This window comes from Cyprinodon variegatus, unplaced genomic scaffold (genome assembly GCF_000732505.1).
Source record: "Cyprinodon variegatus isolate N-32 unplaced genomic scaffold, C_variegatus-1.0 Scaffold82, whole genome shotgun sequence".
Taxonomy (NCBI): domain Eukaryota; kingdom Metazoa; phylum Chordata; class Actinopteri; order Cyprinodontiformes; family Cyprinodontidae; genus Cyprinodon; species Cyprinodon variegatus.
This window is the reverse complement of record NW_015150535.1, coordinates 465113-471122: the sequence shown is the minus strand read 5'-3', so window position 1 is coordinate 471122 and position 6010 is coordinate 465113. Positions and strand designations below refer to the sequence as shown.

The window sequence follows — 6010 nt, the reverse complement described above, 5'->3', positions numbered from 1 at the left end:
ACATAAATGTTGGAACTGTAACTACACAGTCAAACTTTTTGTTGTTTTTATCACTGCTACTTATCTTTATCAAGGCTGCACTTTAGAGATTAAATAGTCTAGAGAGCTGAACTTAAAGACATTTCTTTTTGTTTCCAATTGTGTGTACAAAATGACAAAATAAAATTTAAGTGTAAAGAAATGCATTTTAAACATCCAAATGCTTAAAGAACAGGTGATTTTTTTAAATAAATATGTTTCTGATATGATGTGATAAAGTAAAATGTAAATTATTTTTCAAGAGATTATGTTTCAACATTTCTTTTGTACAGGAACCATAAAAGGGGAGAGGATGACTTCCTCAGGAGCCCTGGCCCCAGTTGGCCCCTGTCTACAAGGACCCATAGTGAGACAGAGACGATCACACAGGAGTCGTTTATGTTTTAAAAGAAAAAGTAACAGGGGAGTGATGGCCTATTGGGTAGTGTTTCGCACTTGAGTCCTGGAGGTTTTGAGTTCAACTCCCATAGACTTCCACTCTGGGTCCCTGAGCAAGACCCTTAACCCCACTCTGCTCCCTGGGCACTGCACAATGGCAGCCCACTGCTCCCCAAGGGGATGGGTTAAATGCAGAGGTACATTCTCACATTTTACAAATGTGAGATCAAGAAAGTTAAATTGTTATTATTGTTCAGTGCTCCAAATTCTTATTTCTGATAAAGGCAAAATTGTGAGATTTGTTAGAAATCGCTTGTGTTTGATTTATTTATTTATTTATTTTTTATTTTTTTACATAACACTGGTTTTACATTTTAGGTGATTCTTCAACAACAGTCAAATTTGTCAGTTGTCAAACCCTATAAAGGTGATTTCAAAGGTGTATAAATATTTTTGCTTGTTTTACTTCATCACAATATGTAGAAACATTAACTGGTAGAGGCTGCGATGAAGTTACATAATGTGAAAATAACATTTTTTAGCATTTCTTTCAATATCTCATGAAATATTAGCATGCTAATCTCTGCTTTAGAGTTGGCATAAACAATTTTTTTTTTTGCATGACTTGTACATTCAAAGGCAATATAAAGTGTTTAGAAAAGACGACCATTAAACCTGCTCTTGGTTTGCAAAACTTTAACTTATTATGTCCTTGTTTTGCTTCCTTCCATGAAGCTAACGTTCCATCTGATGTGGTTTCATGGAGACAGGGTTTGGAAAAAGTTTTGTGGTAGGTGGTGGAAATGACAGGTGTTTTTTTTTTATATGAAAAATTAATAAAATACTAATATATATTCCAAGCCCATGATATTTTTCATTTAAAATTAGGACCTTCTGTGCCTTTGTCAATAAAGTTATTGTTAAATCAAATATATATAGCTAGCTCTCTGCGGGTGATGGCGGGGTACACCCTGGACAGGTCGCCAATCCATAAGCCAATTAACCTAACAGTTATGTTTTTGGACTTTGTGAAGAAGCCAGAGTACTTGGAAAGAACCCGAGTATGCTAAGGGAGAACATGCAAACCCCATGCAGAAAGACCCCGGGCCGGGAATTGAACCCAGAACCTGCTTGTTGCAAGGCAGCAGTGCTACCCACTGTTTTACTGAGCATACGGTATATATATATAAAAAAAACTCTTCTTCACCCATCGCGGGTGGTCTCCCCCCCTTTTTCCTCCAAGCTCGGGTCCTCTACCAGAGGCCTGGGAAATTGAGGGTTCTGCGCAGTATTTTTGCTGTTCCTAGAACTGCTCTCTTCTGAACCAAGATGTCTGACGTATTTCCAGAGATCTGCTGTAACTACTCCTCCAGTTTGGGGTTCTCTACCCCGAGGGCCCAATGACCACGGGCACCACGGATGCCTTGACCTTCCAGGTTTTCTCCAGCTCTTTTCTTAGCCCCTGGTATTTCTTTAGTTTTTCATGTTCTTTTTTCCTGATGTTGCAGTCACTTGGTGTTGCTCTGTCAACCACAACGCTTTCCTCTGTATATATGAATATATGTATATATATATACATATATATATATTTTTATATATATGTATATATATATATGTATATAATTGAGCATAAATAAAAAAATGACAAATGTTCTCTATTTCTAATTCTGGAGAATCCCCCATATATTGTAGTTGGTTTTATTGGTTTTACTATAGGGATTTTTGAAAGAACCGAATCTTTACACTGATACGAGCTAATTAATTCGGATCCCGAAAAAGAGTCTGAATTCCCATCAGTAGAAGGCCAACACGTAAAGCAAAACAGATGCCACCACAGAGCGACAGACCGAGAGGTCGCCGATAACAAACAAGCCTCCGTCTCAAGCCGAGCAGAGTCCAAAACCAAGGAAAGAAAGGACCAAAGATTCACCTAGACGGCCCTAGTTAGTTAGTTAGTCAGACAGTTAGCTCCAGGATAGGTCTAGTTATTTTCTCGTGATCTTCAGCCCGACTAGAAAAGCAGTTCTTCAGTCACAAAGGGTAAGTTTACCCAGTCATGTTAAATATCTTGTGTTTTTTGCGTCTAAAGTTTAAGGCAATCCAGTACTGCAATAAAAGGAAAAAGAAAACAAATTCGCTTTAATACGCCAACAAAAGCCAAGCTAATGTAGAAAGTTATTCAAGTAAAAAGCAGGTAAGGGAGCTTTGCTAGCACGTGTCGTCGGAAACTTTATCTTTCCAATTCTTTTGTCTTTCCAACTCCAAAAAATACGATTATTAAGTTCAAATGTTACCTTAGTATCAGGAATGACNACCATTAAACCTGCTCTTGGTTTGCAAAACTTTAACTTATTATGTCCTTGTTTTGCTTCCTTCCATGAAGCTAACGTTCCATCTGATGTGGTTTCATGGAGACAGGGTTTGGAAAAAGTTTTGTGGTAGGTGGTGGAAATGACAGGTGTTTTTTTTTTATATGAAAAATTAATAAAATACTAATATATATTCCAAGCCCATGATATTTTTCATTTAAAATTAGGACCTTCTGTGCCTTTGTCAATAAAGTTATTGTTAAATCAAATATATATAGCTAGCTCTCTGCGGGTGATGGCGGGGTACACCCTGGACAGGTCGCCAATCCATAAGCCAATTAACCTAACAGTTATGTTTTTGGACTTTGTGAAGAAGCCAGAGTACTTGGAAAGAACCCGAGTATGCTAAGGGAGAACATGCAAACCCCATGCAGAAAGACCCCGGGCCGGGAATTGAACCCAGAACCTGCTTGTTGCAAGGCAGCAGTGCTACCCACTGTTTTACTGAGCATACGGTATATATATATAAAAAAAACTCTTCTTCACCCATCGCGGGTGGTCTCCCCCCCTTTTTCCTCCAAGCTCGGGTCCTCTACCAGAGGCCTGGGAAATTGAGGGTTCTGCGCAGTATTTTTGCTGTTCCTAGAACTGCTCTCTTCTGAACCAAGATGTCTGACGTATTTCCAGAGATCTGCTGTAACTACTCCTCCAGTTTGGGGTTCTCTACCCCGAGGGCCCAATGACCACGGGCACCACGGATGCCTTGACCTTCCAGGTTTTCTCCAGCTCTTTTCTTAGCCCCTGGTATTTCTTTAGTTTTTCATGTTCTTTTTTCCTGATGTTGCAGTCACTTGGTGTTGCTCTGTCAACCACAACGCTTTCCTCTGTATATATGAATATATGTATATATATATACATATATATATATTTTTATATATATGTATATATATATATATGTATATAATTGAGCATAAATAAAAAAATGACAAATGTTCTCTATTTCTAATTCTGGAGAATCCCCCATATATTGTAGTTGGTTTTATTGGTTTTACTATAGGGATTTTTGAAAGAACCGAATCTTTACACTGATACGAGCTAATTAATTCGGATCCCGAAAAAGAGTCTGAATTCCCATCAGTAGAAGGCCAACACGTAAAGCAAAACAGATGCCACCACAGAGCGACAGACCGAGAGGTCGCCGATAACAAACAAGCCTCCGTCTCAAGCCGAGCAGAGTCCAAAACCAAGGAAAGAAAGGACCAAAGATTCACCTAGACGGCCCTAGTTAGTTAGTTAGTCAGACAGTTAGCTCCAGGATAGGTCTAGTTATTTTCTCGTGATCTTCAGCCCGACTAGAAAAGCAGTTCTTCAGTCACAAAGGGTAAGTTTACCCAGTCATGTTAAATATCTTGTGTTTTTTGCGTCTAAAGTTTAAGGCAATCCAGTACTGCAATAAAAGGAAAAAGAAAACAAATTCGCTTTAATACGCCAACAAAAGCCAAGCTAATGTAGAAAGTTATTCAAGTAAAAAGCAGGTAAGGGAGCTTTGCTAGCACGTGTCGTCGGAAACTTTATCTTTCCAATTCTTTTGTCTTTCCAACTCCAAAAAATACGATTATTAAGTTCAAATGTTACCTTAGTATCAGGAATGACCTAAATTGGGTTTAAAACAAGTATGATAGTTACAGTAATCTACATGTTTTAAGTTGGCTAGCTTAATCTGCTAACAGCAAAGCTGCTACTCTAGCTAACTATGCTAACACTTAATCTACAAACATAAATCATGTACGCATGAGTGCAGTTTAAGTATATTGTATTTGCGTCAACTTTTTACGCGATTGTAACATGTTTACTCCTGAAAACAAGCGTGTCATTAATTTTTCTGGTATATTCTTTAAGCAGCGCAGTTAGCATCGGCCCTTAGCCTGCTAGCATGACTCAGTGGATTTGTAGATTTAAAACGGCTGTGGCCTTAGAAAACTACAAGGAAACACACAAAGAAAACAAATCATATTATTGATTTAGTTTTACAGCCCATGAATAATGTAATTATTTTATTCTTGCTTGATTCTGCTGTTTGGATAGCTATACTCTATGCTACTGCTCTAGAAAAGACTAGCTATTGATTCATGGAGTATATCATTAGTGGGGTTTGTCTCTGTTCTTCAGGTATTGGGTTTAAATAATCAATGCAATCGACCTTTTTTATTTGATGTAAGTCTATGGTCACCATTTGGTTTAATTAGTTCCCTTAGCATCAAAAACATAAGTTGATTTTATATAAACAGATCAGTATTTAAATAAGAGAAAACTCCATGTTATTATCTGTTGTTTTCTGGTTTTATTTGAAAGAATGTTCAAATGGGTTATAGGATTTTTTGTAGTCTTTACTATTGAATAAATGTCATTCAAACCGGAAAAAAAAAACACACTAATTAGGTTAATCTGTTGTACAACTGGCCAGAAGAGGTTTTTAATCTCCTTTCAGGCTGCTGACAAGCAATGTGCAGCACAGCTCTAACACCTAATTTCCTGTATGATGGATGAAACTGCAACTTTTGGAACACAATGATGTTTGAATCAATGGAAATATGTGCTAAAAATAAACCAGACGAATGACGACAAACGCATCATACCAGTCATGTTTACATAATATTATTGTTGCACTTTCATATCTTCCTGTATTTAAAAAAAATCCTCAGAATTGATGGCATTGTAGGTTTTGGTAAATATTTCTTTAAAATGATCACCTGCATAAATGGAAGTCAAATTAGAAATACAACTTTTATTACTGATAAAATGAAATAGAAGTAGATAACTTTAGAATTTACAAATGTTTAATCAATCAAGAATATATACGCCTTTTTTTCCATCAAGGTGCACAGATGGAGCACAACAGGAAGGAAGCAAAGAGAGTTAAAGTTTTCCAAGTTAGTTTTTTATTTTGAAAAAAGTCACCTCCTTTCCTGATGGGTTGGTTGGAGATTGAAACCTCACACTGATTCTTGTCAAACAGGACATGATGTACAGCAGTGTACAAATACTAGCGATCTATATTTGGGTCGAGTAAAATGACAGCGAGGGTACACTAACATGTTACTGTTTATAGAACAACCGATAATATACGTCTAAGGACAGACTGAACATGACGATGGGGAAAAACATGGGATAGTCATGCCCATGAAATTAAAAATGAACTATTATTTGTCATGCTTGTCCATTATCTGGATGATCCCACCACTCTGAGATCTTTAACATCTAAGCTAACAGGATCTAGATCAGGT

General features: G+C 37.2%; 1 protein-coding gene across 2 annotated transcripts in view; it reads left to right on the top strand.

The window, feature by feature from the left end:
- Positions 1 to 2229: 2229 nt before the first annotated feature.
- The window catches only part of zfand5 (zinc finger, AN1-type domain 5), an 18493-nt gene continuing 14712 nt past the window's right edge, over positions 2230 to 6010 (top strand). The window contains exon 1 of one of the 2 annotated variants that reach the window (XM_015373165.1): positions 2230 to 2457. The gene's annotated coding sequence lies outside the window, so the exon portion shown is untranslated. Of the gene's footprint in view, positions 2458 to 3875; positions 4108 to 6010 lie in introns of those variants that run through there. The other variant, XM_015373164.1, reaches the window with a different exon arrangement.